This window comes from Halichoerus grypus, chromosome 6, assembly GCF_964656455.1.
Source record: "Halichoerus grypus chromosome 6, mHalGry1.hap1.1, whole genome shotgun sequence".
Taxonomy (NCBI): Eukaryota; Metazoa; Chordata; class Mammalia; order Carnivora; family Phocidae; genus Halichoerus; species Halichoerus grypus.
In genome coordinates, this window is record NC_135717.1 from 42240419 (window position 1) to 42264037 (window position 23619).

At 52.3% G+C, this 23619-nt stretch overlaps 1 protein-coding gene across 3 annotated transcripts in view; it reads right to left on the minus strand.

Moving 5' to 3' along the window:
- Positions 1–23619, minus strand: part of ADARB2 (adenosine deaminase RNA specific B2 (inactive)) — a 415338-nt gene that overhangs the window by 354642 nt on the left and 37077 nt on the right. The window lies entirely within an intron of this gene.

Genomic DNA, 23619 nt, shown 5'->3' on the forward strand with positions numbered 1-23619 from the left:
CTATGTGGAGACAATTTACCTATATTTTAGGTAGACTTCCAAAAAGCTAGGGTTCGTGGTTTCCAAGCTCTCCATGCCTTCAAATGCATGGATTAAAGCCACAGAGTGTCCGTGGGGCACTCTGACAGGACGGCAAGTGTCCATCGGCACACAGCTCGGGAAAGCCTGGGGCGAGGACTCACAGGGCAAGAGTGGTCTGGGCCATATAACCAAGAGATGGTTATCTTTATAGGTTTCAAAAGGTCCGGTTTCTGTTGATCTGATAGCCAGTTTTCGTAAGGATGAGCCTCTGTCTCCAAGAAAAGATTGATTTATGTCTCTGACACTTTTTTTCCAGCAGGTAAGAAGGCATTTCAATCTCTCAGACAGATTTTTTTTTAATCAAACCATCTCCCCCATTTCGCTGCTTATGGGAGGGACTCTGGACACAGCCGGACGTCTCTGTTGTGTTCTGGAAGACACGCCTCTGAGAGTCCCTGACGGCAAAGTCCCACCACGTAGGGCAGAACTGTCATCCGTGCTACTGGCCTCATGCCGTGGCCCGGGGAAGGTCAGTGGAATAAGCCACTTGATTGTACCCGGGATGGGTTGATCAGGACTGTGCGTCCGCCCATGGGCTCCGGAGGGACAGCTGGTGGAGGAACTTGAAGGGAGCAGGTGCTTTTCTGCCTCCAGGCTTTGTGGCAAGCCAAGATCTAGACTGCTGGGAGCCTGAGGATGTGGGAAGGAGAGAAAGGGGGGCATGTGTCTGTCCTGTGAGGCAGCCAGAGTGTCCCAGATGGTGGTGGGCAGGCCGTGGTCACCGGCACGGACAATCCCCGCAGCCTGGGCAGGCCATGCAAACGCAGAACTTGAGCGCATGGGGGCTGGGGGCCCTGGCAGCTGTGTGGAGCTTTGGGAGGCCCGATGGTGATCGGCACACCTGTCCTCCCGGAGGAGGGAACACCGATTCTAAGCGGGAAATGGAGGTGTCTGGCGGGACTCAGCCCCAGGGACGCAGGACCCGGACGCCTCTCAGGTTCCAGCAGGGAGGGCATGGCCACGGTGAACGCTCAGCCCTGAAGATGTATCGTGGTTGGGAAGCCCGTCCAGTACATACTGGCCTTTCATCCTCTTTTCTTAGCACCCCGTAAGCTTGGCCGTAATGTTGTACTGGTCCCATCACTGTGAGTCAAAAAGTTCGCATTGGGAGGTTTGGCATAGCTGGTGATGAACCCAAGTTTCTCCTCTAGCTCTCGGAGATTTAGAAGTGACCTAACACTTATCTTTGTCCCAAGGGGACGTGGGTCTTCAGAGGGCTGGCTTCAGCAGGAGATGCATTCTGCTGGGGTCCCATTATTTAAAAATTTTTAAATTATTTGTCAGCTTGAAAACCAGGAATTTTTACATTAAGATTGGGGTTATTGGTGTCCCTTGAAAGACCGGAAGATCTGTGCCCTTGGGTCCGTGTCTGCCCTCCCCGCTTTGCACCCCCCTCTCCCCTGCCCCTCCCACACTACGCTTGCCCTGCTTCCCTCACGCCTGTGATCCGCCTGGCGCCTGGGACACCTAGGGTCCGGGGGCTCCGAAGGCCTTGGCTTAGAGATACCCCACGGATCCTCTGCACTGCGCTGGGATCAGACTTCAGGTGTCCTGAATCATCCAGCATATTTTGCTTCTTGGCATTGCCCAGGCAGTTAAGACGTCTGAGCAAGAGTGGTGGCAAACACAGCGATGTTCACAGACGGCCGGGTGCGGGGGTCGGAGGATAGGAGGGCCACCGAGAAACGCGAATTATATTTATTGCGCATCTACTGAATGAGGCAGCTACACATCTCAGCCTTTTTCTTATTTTGATTTTTCTAAATGGAATTCAAATTCTTCATATGGAAAGAAATCAAAAGGTCAAATGGGTATTTTCGTGTTCTTGCTGTGCATCCGCTTTCCAAATATAATTTTCCAGGCCTGCTGTCTATTCTCACAGCTCCCCTCGTTTCTCCTCTTCTGGGGTGCGAGCCTGATCCGGGGGCGCCCCCTCCGCCCTCGCGCTCAGTGTGTGGGACTCCTGTGGGCCCGTGGTCTGCTCTCTCCCTCCTGAGGGTTCCCACCTCTCAGGTCCCAGTGGAGGGGTTTCCCTGCTGCCGGCCCGGGGGAGGGTGCCTGTGGGGTCTGGGGTGCTTCTCCTGCTGATGAGGCTGTAATACCGGCCAGCTCCAGCCTGACGAGGCAGAGACTCAGTTTGTCGTCACACTGAGAGTCTTTAGAAGGAGCCGCCTATGGTCGCTGGTCTGGTCCTTCTGATCACACATACTGCAGGGCTTAGCTGGCCCGAGCAGGACAGAGCCCACTAGTCCCACCTGGGCCATACGTGCGGGCCCTTCTCTGGCTGTGTCTGTCCCCTTCGTCCCCACCATCTGCGTGCAGTGTCAGATTGTATTCTCAGCCTCTTAGCACATCCTTACCAGAGCATCTGTTCCACCCGTTTAGCTGCATGAGCGCCCCATCTGAACCAAGCCTGGTGACCTGAAATCCAGGGGTACCCAATAGATCTGTGTCACTGGAATGAATGCTCACCTGCCCAAATATTCACGTTATTTTGGCTAAGATGACAAAACCTGCCAGAAATCAAGGGTGGGAGGAAATGCCTACACACTATCATTCCCTTTTCCTTTCTGTCTCAGAGGGCAGAGGGGCGCCCCTACTTCAGGACTGTTTCCCTCTCGCCGGGGGCTTCCTTGGGGTGCAGGCAGGCACAGGGCAGCACGTGGTCAGCCCCTTGGCTGCTCCTCACCCCGTCCTCTCCGCAGAGGTGACGTCCAGACTCCTGGGACCTCCCTGCAGGCCGACCTCAGCCCTGCACCAGCTGTGAGGACGGAAGCCTGATTTTGGAGATGAATCCTGCAGAAAAAGAATGACGTTCTAGAGCCCCCAGCTCTGGCTGCCACTCTGCACTTGCTCTGTGAACGGGGAATGAGCCACGTCTGTATCCTTCTTTGCACCCGGTGACATGCGGGCTCCTGGTTAGTGCTGTGGATTGCTTCCACGGTACTGATGAGGCATCTCTGACCAGGGAAGCTGGAAGGAGAGGAAGGTCCCGCCGCCGAGAGAGGGTGTGTCCCCGACGACAATGTCATGTGCATGGGACAGCAATGTCCCAGCCAGCCCCGGGCTCCCAGGCCTCTCCCCTCCGCTCTCCTCCGTGCTCCCTGCCTTCTAGCCAACCCACACCCAGCAGCTTTCCCGCCTGCATTCCTGGAAGGGGAGGACAAATCATCTTATAAGTGGACCAGGAATGCAGAGCATCTCTCAGGTCGGTGAGGGGAGCCCGTTGTTAACCTCAGGCTTCCCACTGTCAAGAGATGCTAACCAGCCTCAGGCGGACGGGCTAGGGGTGGGGGCTCGCTGCCACCCAAATCCAAACACATTCCGTCTCAGCCTCCCATTGGCCCGGCTTCTCCAGCGCTTGTGTCCGGACCTGGGAGCTGGGCACCAACTTTAAAAAGGCTATGATTGCGGCGCTGGAGCTCCCAACTCAAATTCTATTAAAATGAAAAAGTGAATACCTTTCAGTGAACATGTACCAGATGCAAAACAAGTGATCTGGTGGGTTTTTGTTTTAGGATATCCTAAGAATCCTTAGAATACCATGTCAGTTTTTTTTTCTCATGGGAAATATTTGTGACACCAATGCTTTGGAAAAAGTGTGAAATGATGAATATTTTCTTTAGTTATTAGCAGCAGTCAAGGAATAAAAGGACCCGCATAACTTTTGTGCAATGAGGATACTCACTAGGAGGAGAAAACAGAAGACAGACAGCAAACACTATGGACTACAGTGTTTACAGCATTAAGACGACCAAGAGAAATGCCGAAGCCCTGGATGTGATGGAGAGCATGGCGCTGGTCGTGCTAGCACTTACTGAGCACCGACTGTATGCAGCCTGGGCACGTGGCTGGTTCACAGGGCCGCACGTGGGTGTGTGGCTTGGGTCCCGGCTCAGACACGTCTCGGGAGAAGATGACTGGCTGGTGTCGGATGTCCCCACGGCCTTCACTCCCCCGTTTGTAGGGATAAAGTCAACGACGGAATCTACTCTTTAGGGTTTTTGAGTGGAGTGAGCTGGTATTTGTGAACTACTTAGAACACGGGCTAAGTGTGCCACACGAAGGAAAACAATGTGTTAATAATCTGAATTTTCTGTAGGAAAATTTTCAGCCACTGCAGTGGGTGAAGTGGAACGGGAAGTGTGAGGGAAGAGGGAAGGCATTTAGGAGCGACCCTTCTGGCTGTCTGCCCAGGCACGGGGTCTGATGTGTGAGTGCTTTTCATAACGTTTTCTCTTTCTCTTCTTCAGAACAAACGACTCTTTGAAAGATCCATTTTTCAAATCCTCCACATTAGAGCATTCGCCCGTGTGGCAGCTTCCAGTGTGTGAGTCCTCAGTTTCTCGCTGGAGAGCGATGTTCGTGCTGAATCTCTGTAACTCAGTTACATGTGCGGGGAGCGGCTTCATTTGGCGTCGTGGATTTGCGTGGGTGGCCTTTGGAAAGGTTTTAGTGGCGTTCAGTGGGTGGCACTTGTCTTCATATGAGCTTGACCAATATTGAGCCAGCTTTTGCAGTAAGAACTCTGAGCCAAAGTTTATACAACGTAATGTGGAATTCTGACATTGGCGATTTGATCAACGGCACGAAAAGTGCTGGCCTATACCCGTGAGTTATTATTTGTGGCAAGCCCTTTGCCCGCGTGTCAGCGGAAGGGGTTATGGAACGCATGTGGGTTTTGATTTCCGGTCTTTGGGTCATTCCATGATACATCTCCCTGACGTGACCTGAGGCTCAGTTCTACTCCCTGACCAGCTGCAAGTGCATAAAAGGAAAATGGGGCCCTGGGAGTCTGATACTTGAAAACAAACCAGGGAACGTTCAAGTCCTTCAAAGGAGCAAGTCTCTCTGAAACTTTTCCTGCCATTTGTATAATGATGTCAGAAACGCAGGGCTGGGTTTTGGATTCGGGCCATGTAGATGGATTCTCACCTGGAACCTCCAGGTCGACTGCTGACGGCAGCGCCTGGAGCCGGCTTCCTTCTCTGTGCCAACTAACACGGTAACACTACCATTCTCTGCACCGTCGTGAGCGGTATTTAGCGCCGCACCTTGCACTTGGTAGGCGCTCACGGAACGGGAAAGGACCGTGGGCTCTGGCAGCCTGGGGAGTCTGTCCTGGAGAAAGTAGCTGTCACAGGCTGCAGACACACAGCCTGACTCTGAGTGAATCAGACGGTTCTGAATCCTCCCAGATGTGCAACAAAATGCACGTTCTTGGGAGACTAAAGATTGGCCCTGTTGGATGGAGGTGTGCACCTGGGGATGCTTGGGCATACAGCTCACTTTGGCAGAACGCTGCACGTCCGCCTGGATGTCTGACTCCCAAATCACGGCCTGGTGCACAGGTGTTTCTGGGTTATAGGATCCCCGCGTGTGTGGTAGGACACATATGCCATCAGAGACCTACGGAAGGCGTGATATGGAATGCACTGGCGTTCGTCATTGGGGAGTGATTAGGGAGTCACTGGAACCCGCTCCGGCCCCAGAAGACAGGGAGTCCCCTTGGGCCCCGGATGGAGCCTCCTCTGCACTGCGCTCGCAGACCCGAAGGCTCGAACCCCCGCAGCTGTTGTGCCCACGGTCAAGGCTTCCTCGGATACGCTCCAGCGCGCGACCATTGACTTTTATAGACTTAGGTGTTTTCGTTAAAAGCTCATGAAAATTTTACGGTGAGATCTTTGAGGCACACTCTGACACTACTTTCAAAGAAAAATAGCTCATTTGTTTTAATAATGTATCTCAGAATTACATACGACCATATTAGCTGCTAAACGGCCTGTGGGCTGTCGTCCTTTCTACTTCAGCTACTCAGGAGTTTGGGGGAAAGAAACAGAAGGTCTCAGGAACATTTTGGTGATTGTTTTTAAGCTTCTCAGGACCCTGCTTTCTCTGACATCCTTGTTCCTTATTCCAATTTATTATTATTATTTTTTAAGATGGAAAAAGAGTATTTGCTAAATGAAGTAATGCCCACTGAGGATGGGGGGGAGGTCAGGAGGGACTGGAATGCACCCCTTTCTTACTAAACTGTTCTTCTCACGTCCCCTTCCCCCAGTAAGAGCCCTCGGTGCCGTGTTCTGGAAAGGCACGCAGGCCAGGCAGACGTCAGGCAGACGTCCCCTCACCCTGCTATTCTGGCAGCCCCGTTGGGGCCCATCCGCGGAGGAGGCGTCATCACGAGTGGGTCACGACCCACGCCCGGGACCCCATTCTGCTCCCCGAGTGTGGGGTTCTGTCTCCCACGCCCCCCCTCGGCGCCCCTGAGCATGGCACCCCGAAGATTAAAGTCTGGGACAGAGAAGTTTTCGTAAGAATGGACGGACCCGCGAGCTCTTTCCAAAGGATTCCGTCTCTCTCCAGAAAAGAGAGAGAATGTGTTTATTTGTAATTTTTATTAAAAGAATAAAAACTAAAGGGGCAGCTCAGAGCCGGAAACTTGCCCCCAGGGTTCAGACACTGTCGCTGCTGGGCTTCCCCAGGCTCACTTTTTGGGCTTTATCCCAGAGACTGCCTGATTCCCTTAAATGAATTTGCCGTTAGAGTCTTTGAGGTAAAGTAGCAGACGTGACCGTTCAACACTTCAGCAACACGATTTTCTTTTAGTATTAAAATACTAAAATGGGCATAACCGGTTTGTTCCAATGGGGCCGGACATTTTCTCTAAATGACAGAATGTACCGGAATGAGTGCAACCGGACAGGTTTTGTTTCAGGAATGAGGATGGAAAGAGGTATGTCTGTGGTGGGGGCTGGAGCCCCACCAGGGAGGGGAAACTGAGGCAGCCGGGAGCCTGCCGGTGAAGGAGCCCGGGAGCTCTGTGGGTAAGGAAGATGGAGCAACACTGCCCGGCCCCCTCAACGCCGGCCGCACCAGGCGGGTCTCCTCCCGCCTGTCCGTGAGTCGCCTTTCGCAGCAGAACCATGTGCTGTGCACCCACCACGGTGGGATTCCTCCCCACCTTCTAGGGACCTCCACCAAACCCAGGCGTTCCGTAATTCCAGGGCCGTCCTAGCAGAGTGGCCCTCTCCTCCTCCATCCCTGTCACCCCCGCCGACCTGGCGCACAGCCCAGCCCCGTCCCGCTGCCCACTGACCCCTGCCGGGTGGCCAGTACACCAGGCTCCCTGGGCCTCCCCCGGGAATCCCAGCTCGGTGCGCTTGGTACTCCTGTCTGTTTTTGTGCCTCCAGGAACACTGACTCTCCTTTCAGGGACGGCAGAGACCTGCACGCCAGGGTTGTGAACACAGCTGCTTCCACTTCCAGTGGCTGCACGAATGTCCCTGGCGAGGGCAGTGCCCGCCGTCGGCACCAGGAGCACAGTGGGTGACGTGGGCGGGGGCGATCCCTGCGTGGGCCCAAGTCTCAACTGCACGAGCCTGAGTGGGCCCCAGTCTCCTCCAGCTGCCGTGTCCAGCGTACCAGCACAGGGGTGCTCACCAGAGGGAGCCCGGTGGGTGAGCGGGTGCAGGGGGTGGTTGGGGCTCACTCTCCTCTGCAGCCCCTTGCAAGCTCAGAGCCCCACCGACCTGGGGGATGGCCCACCCGGTGCAACCCCTTCCTGGCAAGTTCACAGACCTCATGGGAGGAGCTCATTTCTTTTCACATGGGCACCTTCTGTGCGGGGTGGGGAGGATCCAACTGTGAGCGTCTCCATTTGCAGCTCCTTCCTAGCAGAGTGCCTTTCCCTCTTCCTGCATCTCAGTCGCCTCCACATCCTGTTTTCCACTGACCTCTTTCCAAATGGCTTGTGCCCTGCATGTCTTATAGCCTGGGGCATTCAGAACTCTTGGGCACTCTCGGTTCTCCTCGGCCAATGACCTCCAGAGCTGCCCCCCAGAGCTGTCCCCAGAGCTATCCCCAGAGCTGTCCCCCAGAGCTGTCCCACAGAGCTGACCCCCAGAGCTGACCCCCAGAGCTGTCCCCAGAGCTGCCCCCCAGAGCTGTCCCCAGAGCTATCCCCAGAGCTGTCCTGCAGAGCTGTCCCACAGAGCTGACCCCAGAGCTGCCCCCAGAGCTGTCCCCCAAAGCTGATTCCCAGAGCTGCCCCCCAGAGCTGCTTCCAGAGCTGCCCTGACAGCTGCCCCCAGAGCTGCCCCCAGAGCTGTCCCCAGAGCTGACCTCCAGAGCTGACCCCCAGAGCTGTCCCCAGAGCTGATCCCCAGAGCTGCCCCCAGAGCTGTCCCCAGAGCTGTCCCCAGAGCTGCCCCCAGAGCAGACCGCCAGAGCTGTCCCCAGAGCTGCCCCCAGAGCTGTCCCCCAAAGCTGATCCCCAGAGTTGCCCCCAGAGCTGTCCCCAGAGCTGTCCCCAGAGCTGCCCCCAGAGCAGACCGCCAGAGCTGTCCCCAGAGCTGACCCCAGAGCTGACCCCCAGAGCTGACCCCAGAACTGACCCCCAGAGCTGCCCCCAGAGCTGTCCCCCAAAGCTGATCCCCAGAGCTGCCCCCAGAGCTGTCCTCAGAGCTGCCCCCAGAGCTGACCGCCAGAGCTGCCCCCAGAGCTGACCCCCAGAGCTGCCCCCAGAGCTGTCCCCAGAGCTGTATCCCCCAAAGCTGATCCCCAGAGCTGCCCCCCAGAGCTGTCCCCAGAGCTGCCCCCAGAGCTGACCGCCAGAGCTGCCCCCAGAGCTGACCCCCAGAGCTGTCCCCAGAGCTGTCCCCCAGAGCTGTCCCCAGAGCTGTCCCCCAAAGCTGATCCCCAGAGCTGCCCCCCAGAGCTGTCCCCAGAGCTGCCCCCAGAGCTGGCCGCCAGAGCTGCCCCCAGAGCTGTCCCCCAGAGCTGTCCCCCAGATCTGTCCCCCAGAGCTGTCCCCCAGAGCTGCCCCCAGAGCTGCCCCCAGAGCTGTCCCCACAGCTGATCCCTGGAACTTTTCTCAGTGCTGACCCCAGAACTGCCCTCCTGAGCTGGGTGTCCCCTCAGTGGCTCCAACAAAGCAAGGGAGGCCGGTTTTCTGTGTGTCCATCTCCGACACACCCACTGAACTTGGACACGATGGAATTTTGCCGTCATTTTCCTTAGGCTCCATCAGGCACGATTTGGAACAGCTCTGACAGAGAGAGACATGCCCTGTGACATTTCTGGGGAGCCAGCTTCCACAACAAATATGGGGCACTTGCCGTTTCATTTTTGCAAAGAGAACTCAGGCCATGGGAAGATCAAAGACTGAGGGGGCGGTCCTTGTCATTTATCCTCAGAGGGAGTGACCACATGGCCCCGGTTGCCTGGGACAGTCCCAGTTTATGCCTATTGTCCCCGCATCATTATTAATAGTGCCTTCTTTCAGTTTTCAGCGTGTCCTGGTTTGGATGATAAATCATGTGAGCTCCTCCGGGCAGGAGGCCTGCAGTGTGCACACTGTAGCCAAGGGGTCCTCGTTTCCCACACCTTTCCAAGCAGAGCTAATTAGAGTTCGTTTACATGGAAGCACTAACGAGAGATTTACTCTGTGCTATTATTTCGGCTTGAAATCTGTCCCGACCGAATGGCTGATTGCAGTCGAGGTGACAGGGTGTCACTCAAGTGCAGCTCCTGGGCCCATAAACCCTCATCTGTGTGACCCGGTTAATTGAGGCGTTTTTATGTTAATGCCTCATGATGGCCACTGAGGGGAAGGTTTCACTTGCAATATCGAGATCGCTCTCCACCCCCAGCACTCTGGATTCCAGGTTTTAGAGCCACAGATTGTGCCGACTTGCCTTCAGCACGGAAGTCATGCTTCAATTACCTATTATTTAATGGGCTCTGCGCTGTGCCATCAAACGTGAGACACCTGCCCCGTGGACGGCGCGGTGTCTCCCTTTCTCCTTTGTCGTGAGAGTTACCAGCCATACTTTCTGCCTGACATGTCTCCCTGCTCCCCCTTGCAAATGTTCCAAGGTAGGAATCTCCCTCCGCACCCATGCCAACCCGAAGCAGGTGCATCAGAGGGCGGCTTGGCATCAAGCAAACACGCCCGACGCAATCCAAATGCTGAGTCCAGCACTCCAGACTCCACAGTGCTGCGTCCTCTCTGTGTTCTTAAAACTCCTTTATCTACGCATCTTTCTTGTACGAAATCTGCAATTCAGACAAACTAGTCAGTGCTCTGGTCATTTCCGGGACCCGCATCTCCACACTCCACTCCTCAACTCTGCCATCTTTTTCCCATGGGATTTATCTCCCTCAACCTCCCATTTCCAGATTTGCCCATCGAAACCCCATGCACATGGAAGGACCAGCCTGGCTACCTCCATAATGACTTGCTGATCATCTTAACCAGGGCTGGTCCCTGGACCCGGCAGGATGGGTTAAATCACTCATATGCCATTTATTTCATGCACTGCTGTCCCCTGTGACAATTTCACTTTAACCCTCTGCTCTGGTTTTGTCGGGAGGAGTGGGTCCTTTGCCAGAGGTAACTCTTATCACGAGCACCTCTGGGTTAGGCCAGGCCCCGGGGTGAGATTCCAGGATACGGGAATGTATTTTGAAAATAAAAATTTCTTTTTTTTTTTTTTAAGATTTTATTTATTTATTTGACAGAGAGAGAGAGATCAAGAGAGGGAACACAAGCAGGGGGAGTGGGAGAAGGAGAAGCAGGCTTCCCGCGGAGCAGGGAGCCCGATGCGGGGCTCGATCCCAGGACCCTGGGATCATGACCTGAGCCGAAGGCAGACGCTTAACGACTGAGCCACCCAGGCGCCCCAAAAATAAAAATTTCTATTCCCTGAACTCCGTAACTGGGGACTGCATCTGCACTGATCATATAATAATCTGTTTCCTTTTTCTCCAGAAGAACACAGTATTCCCAAACACATGGTGATGGTTGAGTATCTATTTTGCGGGGGTTGGGACCCCACTGGAGTCACCCCTTAAAAATGCCATAAGAGACGTGGAAAATGTCAGGTGTCAGGGCATCATGAGGAAGTATAGCAGCTCCATCTCACGAATGAAGTACAGGCTTTGGATCGTCCTGACTTACATGAATAAATCAGCTGATTTGTGTTGCTCAGGGAGGAAATGTTTACCTTGGAGTAGCAAAGAAAAATTTTTGTGTCCAGGTCACTTTGGCCGGAATGAAATTCTCTCCAATCCGTTTCCTCCAGGCCAGAGCATGTGCAGCATGACTTCCCATGTTCCTTTTCCCAGAAACTTGCATAAGAAGATTCCCAAGGAAGTATCGTGGTGGAGCTTACCACTTCATTTCTCTCTGCTCTGGGAAATTCCGGAACTTAAAGAAGCAGAGTAATACAGCTAGAAAAATAAAAAGTCGCCCTAAACCAGGAATTAGGGCACACAGATTCCAGTCCTTGGCCTGCAATAAATTATCTGTGGCTTTGGGCAAATTGTTTGGCCTCAGGGTCATCCTATCTGCCCCAGAAAATGAGGTGATGGAATCGCATCATCCTGTGATTCTCCAGTGAGGTGACGCTCCCCAGGACCCCATGCCTCCAACCGCCACCTGCCACGTTCATGGCCCGAGCACATTTATGTTCTGTGCAGACTATCCTCCCAGACACTGAATCCCAAGTGAAAGGCAGCAAGGCAGAGCCATGGTTCGGGGTCAGCAACACTGCACTGGGCAGGTCATCTGTTGAGGGGGTAGGTCTCATGGGAAGTGCTCCTACCATAACACAACACAATTAGATTAAGGGAAAGAAGATGGACAGATGTCAGGATGATGCCCATAGCCTCTCTTTGAAGCTTTAGAGACTAAAGCATGAATGGGGAGCGAGTGGGTTAGGTGAGGGTCTGGTTTCCCTTCATTGTTTTCTAGGAGCCGCTAAGGGACTACTAGAATCTGCCACGAGGGTGATCAATGAAGAAAGCAGCCAGTCAATGGGCGCCTGGGTGGCTCAGTTGGTTAAGCGACTGCCTTCGGCTCAGGTCATGATCCTGGAGTCCTGGGATCGAGTCCCGCATTGGGGAGTCTGCTTCTCCCTCTGACCCTCCCCCCTCTCATGCTCTCTCTATCTCATTCTCTCTCTCAAATAAATAAATAAAAAATCTTTAAAAAAAAAAAAAAGAAAGCAGCTGGTCAAGCAGTTCATATTTTAAGGACAAACACGTACACAGAAAGCATCACCTGAAGGTGTGTCTTAAAAACCAACCAATCACACAAATGGACGAAAATGATCCCACCCAAAACCCCAAAAAGCACCATTCAGTGTTAGGCAGTTGCTTCACTTTTGCCCCCAGGCTGGTCACTGTCTTCTGTCCCCTGGCACTCGATGGGATCAGCTGCAGTATCTGCGGGCCAACCTGGTCTCCATGTCCGGGCCGTTGCAGTCCTGCTCCTTCGGGCTCAGAACGTGCTATGGATGCTCACAGCCACCCTGGCAAGGAGACGACGCCTATCAGACTCTCTAACACCGTCCATCGAGGGCGTCTCCCAGGGGAAGGGGGTGAGAGCACGAGACATGAAATTTAAATGCCGTGTGTTTACTTAAATGGACGAATATTCAGGTCAGTGGGCAATGAAGACACCTTGATGCCGATGGCTGTCCCTGTTTTCAGGATCGTAGCTGCAAGGGCTGTGGAAGGGGTAGGCTGGTGAACAGCGTGCCAGATCTTCAAAGTGTAGGCCCAACTATCTAGGGCAGGAAAAGGACTATGGAGTTGGAGCTAAGAAGCATATTGGTATCGAATGTTGCAATTAATCATAGGTTTATTTGAGTGGAAACAGTTGATTAATGCTATATACATAATTTTGTATGTTTTCAGAGTTTCTTATGGGCTATCCATCATTCCTGGTTCAAAGATGAGGACTGGATCTTGTTCAAGGTCCCACAGCTGGAAATAGGAGGCGTGAGAACTCCTACAGAGACATGTCTGAGCACAAATATGGTTCACTTTCCAACTTTGCATGAATCAAAGTTGGAAAGTGATTCTTGGTTCTAAATTAAACTTATTTCTCAGAACATTAAAGTTGTATCTTGCATAGATCCCAAATCGACCAAGCCAGTGACACTTTTGGATCATGATTCTGGAAGGGGGGAGTGGAAGATGAAAAGAAGGAAAATGCGTGTTGACCCACATTAACAACCCACATAATTTGTGTCCAAGAAAGGAACACGAGTGACTGTTGACCTAAATTCGGTTAGCCTCCTCACTGCCATGAGGCTGCACGAAGCTTTGGTTGTGTGAGTCAGGGAGCTGTGACCCTCCACGTGTTCCTCCACCTTGGCGGGGACACACAGAGCCGACAGGTGGGAAGCAAGACGTGGGATCGGCTTAGTCCCAGGGCCACCTGTGTCTTCAGCCCAGGACGGCTACTGGGGGGAAGAAAACACTCAATGTTTTAGCTCCAGCTTTGCTGATATCCTAGCACGGACTCCAGACAGATCATGACAACACGTTTTACTGGGCTAGCTTTACACAACCATCCTGTTTTGAAATGGAGAAGGATAGAAACGATAGAAAAAGACACCGTGAGTTTCCTCGAAGACACTGTGGTGTGGGACGGATAGCTTGGTTTGGATGAGCAGAGAGATGCAGGTAAGACAAACCGTAGTGTCGGGCAATGGTGGAGAGGTGCCACCAGGCAGCCCAAGGTTTGTGCATCCTGCAGATGGTGCTTCTCCCAGTGAGAAGACTCTCTGAGCTGGCCCTTTCCAAAGACTGAGGCGGGTCGGCATGAAGCACGTCCGTCCGTGAGTCAGAATCCTACAACTTCACGTGGGAGTCTGTGTGCTGGGGTAAGAGAAGGTGTGACCAAGCTCTCAAGAGGGAACAGTGTATTTTCAGACTCTAAACAGCATAATTTAATGGCCTTAAACAAGAGAAGTAAACTTCTACATGATTCTCCGAAGCACAGACTCCCAATTCCTCCCATGGTCTCCTATGGTCTCCTGCCATTCTAAGATCTTGAGTCAAAAACACTGTCCTTCTGAAATCTATGACAGAAAAATAGGCTTCTTTCTGAGAGATTTTTTTTTTTTTGAGAAGACAGTGAAAAACAGAAGACATGATTCTCAGCTACTAAAAGATTTTTTAAAAAATGGCCGGAACCTCTAAGAAACCATAAAAATATTTTCTGGAGCTCAAAGAAGCAGTAAATGCAAAGAGTTTGTCATAAGGTTCAAAGTGGAATTTTCAATTTTGTATTGAAAAAATGTATGTGTGTCCCTATGTGTGTATGTCACTCTCTCTCTCTCAGTGGAAAGTGTGAGTAGACTATAATAATAATGGCCAAGGGACACTTTTCTTAAGATATTTAGGTTTCAGACATCACCAGAAATAAGCATGACAACATCAATTTCAGACAGAAAGCTCTAGACTTCCCTTTTCTCTTGTCCCTTAACTGAATGTTTATATATCCATCTGCTCTTTAACCACTCCTGGGGCAGACATTCTTGATTGTTTTATAAACCCTGAAAGGCTGCGCGGATCCAGAAGTTGGAGAAAGCAGTCCGCCCTGAGCCACGGTCCCTTTCTGCAGGGTGCGTGAGCACGGGGGAGGGGATGAGGACGTCGGTGCATGACGTCAAGGCTCGTGGCCGAGAAGCGATCTGGTTCAAAGAAACCACCCGGGGAATTCTGCACAACACACGTGTACTGAAGAGATCCTAGAACAAGATAACGTATTTGTCTTCAAGTGCCTAATCCTTGAGAAAATGTAGAATTCTCTCTGGAACACATTTCAATAAATTCTAATTTCCTTATACAACTGAACCCAATACATAACTCAAAGCACTAGTTACATATTTGCTTTCTATTTTAAAATGTGGGCTAACCTTTTCACCTCTGTGTGCAGCAGAAATTGAACAGAGGAAAGGGAGGAAGATTTTACAGTTTTTAAACTATAAATACCTGCACCTCTTTAGAACACGCACGTATCCAGAGAGCCCTGCACAGCTCTCTGCCAGTTGGAGCGAGGAGCCTGGTGCGCCTCACGGCACAGAACACAGGCGCCTCTGTGCGCCCTTGAAGACTGGCTGCTGGTGGGTGCGATGGGGGGCTTCGGTCCCCGCGGGGAGGGGCTCACCGGGCCGGGCCCACCTCCGTGTAACACCTGCCCAGCTGGGCACAACCCCAGGCCCACTCACGGCGGCTCAGCCTTCACGGAATCACCTCTCTCCAGCTGTGTTTCCCATTTTAATCACATCAGGCCCGAAGGAATAAACACGTTTAAGTGAAATGAACCTCGGTATTTGCGGGCTATTAGACTTCTCACCCACCGCTTAGAAGAGTGTCTCCGAAAACAAAACCAGAAGCCGACTGGAAGCTAGTTAGCCGGGACGAGCGCTGTAATGGGAGGGCTGGAGCTGGTGGCCGGGGCATCGATCCGCGGGCTCGGGATGTTCCCGTGGGCTGCGCGGGTAGTTGAGTGAAATAAATGGCTTGGTCATAAACTGGTTGGAATTAATCAATTGAGCCGACCAAGGGAGATGATGTGCCGGGAAGTTAGGACCAAATAGGTTTAAAGTAATCGTAGTTTGAGAGGTACAGCTGCGGCACAGATTTGCAATCATGGAATTGATGAGCAGTTAATTTGCGTGAAACTAGAAAAAGGTCTCGTGGCGTTGAGGTGGTGAGAGACAAAAGCTGCAGGGCGCTGAGGGCTCCATCAGTCTTGTGTGGATAGCAGCGGTGGACGGACGGATGGACACGCGGCCCCGGCAACCGGGTGGGCTTCGGCCACGGTCAGCAGGTGCGCCTGGCACGGAGTCGGTCCTCAGATGCATACGTGACGTTGAGGATTCGGTTGTGCCTACGTTAAGGTCGAGGGCTCCTAGACCCTGGCATGCAGCGGGGACAACAGTACCACACTAGTCACTGTGAGTTTAGTGTTAGCGTCTGTATGTGTTTGTTGGCGATTCTCTTCACAAATAATGAAAATCCCAAATGGTAAGTATATTGAACTTTGACATTTGAAAGTTCCAACTGGCTAATCATGATCCAAGTCTGAACGGAAGCCGTGATTATTATTTTTTACATATATTTACGTCCTACCAGCCTGCTTCGCATCTGCATTTAACATACCTAAGCCCAAGGTCTGACGCCCTACCTCCTCCCAGCGCGGTCATTTCGGTGCCAAGCTGCGGGCTCCAGAGGGAAGCGTTCCCTCTCATCTCTGTTTGAAGGAGGAGTTTCCGGAAATACTGACTTATCTAGGAAACCATTTGCATATTCTTATCACGGCTCTCTGTGGTGTGTGTGGCTAAAACCTGTTAGCAGAATCCATTGCATCACAAAGCTCACATAATAGTAAAGCTGCTAAAAATACTAGTAAAAATAAAATAAATGCTAAATCATCATACTAACTGAAGCTGCGAAAATTCTCAGGTTTAAAATTTGGTGCTATGGAAACCCCCTCACCCTTCTCCTTGACTGATCTGATAAGACAGGATTCATAAAATAGATTTATAGCAATAAATATAGCATGTATTAAATTATTTAAATAATTATACCATTCTCTTTGGAAAAGAGCATTTTTGTGACAAGGATGTTCCTGCCAAGAGTTGAAAGACTTGGGTTGGGCTGGACTTGGTGTTGGCCAATGACCATGGACAGTCAGGAGTCCTGACAGGAAAACTGGGGGCCTGGGGAGGGGGCTGCCATTTGCCTCCACTGGTTCCAGATTAATGACGTTTGAGTAAGAAAATATTAAAGTCACTAGTGCATACAAAGTGACAGTTCTAAATAGAACAGTTTAAATGTTTGCATGTCACATGTGTCATTTAGATTCACAGCCTACTTTTAAGAAGGCTCAGCAGCTGCACTTTGTTTATAATATCATGATTCTCTTCAAGTACCCGGTAGGAGAATGTCTCAAAGACAGAATCATTTGTTTCTAAAGATTTTATTTATTTATTTTAGAGAGAGCGAGAGGGAATGCACGCGTATTTGTGTGCGCGCGGGGTGGGGAGGGGCCGAGGGAGAAGGAGAGAGAATCGGAAGCAGACTCCCTGCTGAGCGTGGGGAGGACCGGGGCTCGGGGCTCCACACGGGGTTGGATCCCAGGACCCTGAGATCAGGACCAGGGCTGAAACCAAGAGTCGGATGCTCAACTGACTGAGCCGCCCTGACGCTCCAAAGATAGAATCATTTTAAGCAAAGCAATGTCACTTACTCTTACCACCCCAAAAGCCCCAAGACACCAGGCTGTCTGCCCATGTGGCTGGGAGGCTGGGAGCCCGGGACAGCTCTGAATCGCAGAAGGGCCTGTCCTGCTTGCTCCCTCCTATGCTGGGCCGGGCTGGGCTCTCCCTTAGCAAACCCTTGGGGGCTCTGCAGGGCCATCCTCTGCGGCCTCGCCGACTTCCCTCTACCCTTCCCACCACTCGGTTCGGGTGCAACCTGGCTCTGAGCTCCCGGACTCTGAGGTGGGCAGCGGAGGGCCATATGAGCTGCCATAAAGCCGGAGCCTTCCTGCAGGTTGCACTCGGACGCTGAGCTCCTGGGGGACGGTCTCTTCCTAAAGGGCACACACCTCATAGGACACAGCGCATATCAGGTTTAGAACAGACCACAATGGAGCAAAAGCTGTGGACCCACCTGGGGCCTCCCACACCTGTCTCCCTTCTCCCCAAACCCCCTTATGTCGGTCCTGCTTCCTCCGTCTACCCCTCCCCCCAGTAACAAAAGAACTGAGGGTGATTACTCATTAAACAAATGGGCCTAGAAATAAAAGGTAATTTAATTCACCGGCTCAATTTGAGAGGGAAATTGTGGCACAGATTAGCACGGACTCTTACTTAACCTTGTTGCACTGTGCTCAAGCCCTTCCTGACATCACACGGTGTTTTTATAAGCTTCTGTAGCACTCTCATCACCCAAGTTGAGGGATGGAGAACTCTTTAAAAATATTTTAAAGTAAAAAAATGTAGTCATTGCAAATTGAAGACATATTCACAAAGAATATATAAAGAACATACATGTAGAAAGTAAGGCACCTTACCTCCGCGGTACCCCTTACCCTAAAACTAGTATCGACGGTGTCTTGTGTCCCTTCCCTGGAGTCCTTTATGATACAGGGTCACTGGAGTTACACGACACGGGGTATAAGGAGGAGTCCCCACAGAACACTCAGCGACCCACCTTGGAGAATATTCGACATCAGCACAGGCAGACCCGCCCTGCTGTTTTCACGACACACGTGTACCACGGCCTGGGGGACCGAGGTTCCTTTAACCACCTCCTCCGGACGGGCACTCGGGCCGACATCAGTGGGCTTTCGCTCCCACAAGAAATGCAGCAGTAAACGTCCCCTGCAAAGCTCGCTGGTTGCACACGTGCCCGTGCGTGGTGACGCGCATTGTGAACTCTGAGGGAGTTAAAGTGGCCATCGAGCAACGTTCACAACAGTTGGGTCTGGGTCTCTTTTCCTACATCTCCAATGGGGAAGCCCCCCTCTAAGGAAACAATGATCTGAGAAAGAGACGAGCTTCCCTTGCAAAGCCTGCTTCCCTAAGCTGATACAAAGAGGCGGTGGGTATGCGGAGAGGAGCATCTCACATTCGTGGACTGGCTACTCTTGGACAAAGGCCCTCTGAAAGAGCCCAGTGAGGGGAGAGATCAATTTCCACGGGAAAGTCACGGATTCGCGGCTGATGCCACGAGGCTGTGTTGCAGCTTTGTTTTGATATCTAATTAAATGTGAACAAACTGTCTTGAATGTTAGCAACTTACAACATATCTGCTTCAGGATATTAAACACAAATTGTCGTGTGATGGGGGATTACAGCTGGACCACAGCTTCCGTGTTGAGAAATCTAAACCCTGGATCCGGTTGTGGCAGGGCGGTAAGTGTGGGGTCCCCGGATCAAAGTGGCGGAGCTCCAAATACTCCACCCCATGGCATGTGTCAGAGTGGCCGAGGTGGTGGCTTGTTTCCCAGTCCCTCTGCCACGCAAGGGTTTCTGGAGGAAGACAGGAGAGCAGAAGTTGAGGGAGCCAAAGACGGACATCTCGTGGACCTCGCCCCTCTTCTCATGCCCCGGATCCAGGGCACCGCAGGTCCCATGCATCATGCCTGCTGGACGCCTTCCGCGATCCGCCCAGACCTCCCCGAGCACAGGTGCTTGCGCTCTCCAGCCATCTCTCCCCGCTCCTCCTCCGCGCCCCTCCTCTGCCATCTTTCTCCGCACAGCCTCCAGACGACTGTTCCTAAATGCATATCTGAGCCCGGACGCTCAGCTCTCCTGGATGAAACCTGGCCTGCTCTGCCCCTGTCTCCTGCCTCCCTCTTCCCATCCGGTGCACCCTTCCATCTGGGAACATGTGCCCCAGACACTCTGGCTCAACTGTGCTGACCCCAAATTCAAATGCTGAGGCCCTAACCCCCAGGACTGCGGAATGTGATCATGTTTGGAGACGGCGGGTAAGGTAAAAGGAGGTCACTAGGGTGGACCCTGATCCAATGTGATGGGGACCCTGATGGGAAGAGGATTTGAGGTCACAGACACACACAGAGTGACCATCGTGTGAGGACCTGGGGAGGGGACGGCGTCTGCACGCGCAGGACAGAGGCCTCGGGAGACCCCAGCCCTGCGCACGCCTGCACCTCGGGCTCCCAGCCCCCAGGACGTGGGACAATGAAGGCTTGCTGCGTGAGGCCCCAGGCTGGGCTGCTTGCTCTGGGGACCCGAGCTGACGGGCACACTGGCTTTTACTGCGGGTCTGACTGTGTCTCGGCTCAGAGCCTCTGTTCCTGTAGATCTCATAGACTCATATGAGAAAACAACGGAAAACAGCTCACTTGCAACGTTCCATTTTGACTATGCGTTGAAAGGATAATATTTGAGTGTACTGGGCTACCTGAGGTTCACTGTTGAAACGAACGTGTTCTCACTGCAGCTGCTGGAAGGTTTCGGTCACTACCGTGTCCCCAGCGCACAGACCGTGTGGGCAAGGTGAGGAGTGCGTTGGGGTCGCATGAAGCTCCCCGCAGCTCACCCTCTGATCTCGGTGGTGGAGCCCTTCCTAAAGGAGGGCAGCAGTGGGCAAGGGGTAGGGGTCATTACTCAGAGCTAGAATCCGAAAGTACTGCATCAACCTCTAGGATTAACAGTAGAGAATCAGTTCTCCCTAACAGAGCTTATTTAATCTGTGGCACTGGGTGACTCGTGGCGTCCTCCCGGCCATTTGTCCTCGGACCAATGGCGGTTACGTGGTCTGGTGCTGCCGAGCCAGGTCTGGCTGGGGAGGGCGTGTGCGGAGACGTGCAGTGCTCATGGAGCCTCGGGATTAGGTTCAGAGACAAGCCCCATGAGCCAGCAGACACCTCCACGCCACCGTGTCCAGATCCCCACGCTCAGGAGGATGGTTCTGGACGCCCGTGTAGGATCTCGATGCAAACACTGACAGATGACTGAGCAGGTGTGCCGCGTTACTCAATGTGACGAGCACGATGGTGGGGTTCGGGCAGAATCTGCGCCTCCCATGCTTCATGTATCTGCAGCCACCTGACTCTCTCCTGAGGCCTTTCTAACGTCCCTGCTTCCCCGCTTGGCTGCTGCAGGGCTACAGACACGTTCCCCTAAAACTATCCATAAACACACACACACACACAGGAAATGGGTAACCATGGCATGCACCGTCAGGACCACTATTAACCACGGCACCGTCCAAGGTAGAGCACCAACAGGGCGGGAGTATGTCGATCTCCAGATTCTGCTTGGGCCACCCCGAATAGCTGGGGAAGACGTTGGTGAGGGTATGAGCCGAGACTAGCGTGCGTTCGTGCTTCCACAACATTCTTGAGCTCATGAAGTCGGTTCCCAAAGCACTTTCCCCCTCCTCCCACCTGCCTCGCCTCACGTTTGTCCCATGCTCTCAGAGTCCCAGGCCTCGGGTCTCCGGAAGTATCCCCTGTCAGCCTCAGGAACGATCCCTGGCCGGGTCTGGGACCGCGAGTGGCTTGTCGGGGCGGCTGCCCACTGTCTAGGGCGAGCCTGCTCAGCTCCTGTGATGGTACAAGGTGGGAAGGAAGATGCGCAGGACACAAACACCCCATAAATTGCTTCTAGTTTTGTTATCTTTGCCATGTCATAAAAAAACAAAAATATAACTCAAAACAGTAACCTAGCATAACCAGATGAATAAGGTATTTTTTCATTTAGTATCTACTCACTTTAAAACGACCTGCAGTATTGTTTTTAGATTAAAAAAAAAAAAACAGTAGAATCACTGGTAATAAAATTCTTATAAAGTACACTGAAATCCATTCGTTCTCTGACATATTTGACTTGTGTACCAGGGGATAAATGTGTCACAGCCAATATGCTCCTATGATATAGCATCCTGTGCACACAGTGACCTGAGACCATCACCACAGAGGAAAAATGGATAGAAGCTTAAATTAAAAGAAAATCATCTCAAATTTCTAGAGTAGTTTTATTGAGAAAATAGGAGGAAAATAATACATTTCTTTAAGTTCCCTTTTAAGAATGGATTTGGGCATTGTGTGGTCTCTTGTTACTTCAAAAATTATTTTATTTTGTTATTATTTTAAAAAGATTTTATTTATTTATTTGAGAGAGAGAGTGAGCAAGAGGGAAGGAGAGCATGAGTGGTCGGAGGGGCAGAGGGAGAAAGAGATGCAGGGTCCCTGCTGAATGAACAAGGAGCCAGATGCGGAGCTCGATCCCAGGACCCTGAAATCATGACCTGAGCCGAAGGCAGATGCTTAACCACTGAGCCCCACAGGCTCAGGAATTACTTGAAAGGTCACTGTGCAACAGTGGTCTCTCTCCTCCAAGCGGGTGGGAAGTCCAGTGGTACCACCCTCCCCAGGGGTCCCCCAAAGTGTGTACCGTGAGACCCAAGCATGGAAGGGCAGCTTGCACTGCATGGGCAAGAGAGTTAGCTGAAGAGCCTTCAGAGAAGGGCTTCCCGGAGCATTTACTATTTCATAATCTCATGTATATGGCATGCAAACTCCTTATATAAATGACTTGGTTATTTTTAGAACAGTTATATTTTTATTCAGATTTAATTCCAAAGAGTGTTTCTTTAAAATACTCTGTATGTTTTTATTTCACGTATTAACTACAAGGAAATATTGATTAAGGTTCACATCTTGGTGTGAAATTCAAAGCTTTTGAAATCCATATACTTATGAATAGCAAACGTTTTCATATATTAATTCGAGGAACATATTTAGCGAATTCATTGTCTTGCAAACTGTCAGGTGGAATACACAATTAATCTTTTGTGAGGGTCAATGGAGTATAAATAACGTATATGCTTATTTTGTCTCCTGGATGCTGATTTTTAACTTTTGTTTGGTCTTTAATTGAACACAAATGGGGCTTTATGAGCTCTGCACATAGCCTACCCACAAGAGGTAATTGCACTTTCTTGTTGCTGGGGCTTTATCTGAATGCAGAGCACAATGGAACAAACGCAGGGTGATATTTCAGGGGGCGGGGGCTGCAGAGTCTGCTGTTCTGCAGTTTGGTGAACCAGATTCACCTCACACTTGGCCAGGGTATAGACTCTCAATCGCTACTCCAATCGGTCAGCCTAGAGAAGATATTTTGAGAAGAGGGAACTGTGAGGACAGTGCCGGACGGACAAATGGGCCAAGCGCATCCACATATTTAGCCCGTCTTTTGAAAGCAGACGTGGGGCCAGGAGGGAGCGGCACAGAGGTGGGCGTGGAGCGAGGGCAGGGTCAGTGGGCTTCCGCATGGCAGTGGTCCTGGGGTGAAGCGTTTCTGCAGGATCGGGAGCCGCGCACGTGTGTCATGAGGGTGGAATGCAGAGGCGAGTGCCCACGGGGCTCCCGTCAGGTGCAGCTGCTGGGTGGAGGGCACGAGAGCCTCGCTCCTGCACCTGGAGGGCGGCCAACCCGCTCTGCTCCCCAGATCACCATCCTTTCCACTGCCGCTGCTTCAGCCCAAGGACAGAGCTGCGTCCACGTGCCAGGCGGGTGCTCCCGAGTGGCGCCCCATCCCAAAGTCCCTTTAGGCACCCAAAGTGTTTGGTGGGCAAGTGCTGTGGCTGGGAAATCTGCAATCCCCGAGGCAAGTGCACTTTCTCCTGGTGCTCACAGTTCTTCCATAAGCGACGTTTGTCAGCGGTTCTGTCCCTGGTGCGCATTCTCCTCGCCCTACTTCCCCTCACACTTTCCCCCTGGTTCCCCAGAGGGCAGTGGAAATGTAGCCCAAAGCAGCCAGGCCAGCCTGCGAGGTCTTCCAAGACTTGAGCTGTATCTTGAAGAAAACCGCAGACTCTGTCATCTGCCCCATGCTGTGCTGTGCTGCATGATACGGGACGGGGAGCCTCCCCCATCACACACACACACACACACACACACACACACACGCACGCGCACGCGCGTGCGTGCGCATGTCAGCACATCGTTCCTCCACGGTGCCTCCTTTGTCTTCGGGGTTTACCTGACTTTCAGCCCATGGCCGACATGCACGCTGGAGTGCAAGCGCCAAAGTCTGGGAAAAACAGCTCTGTGACCCACCCATGCTTCGTTTCCAGGACCGGCTGTGCTGGCCCCAGGCCTTCACCGTTTGCAAATGCTGGTCTGCTCAGCAGCCACACACGGACCCGCAGCCCGCTGTTCTTCAGGTCCTGTGACAACCACACATCTCA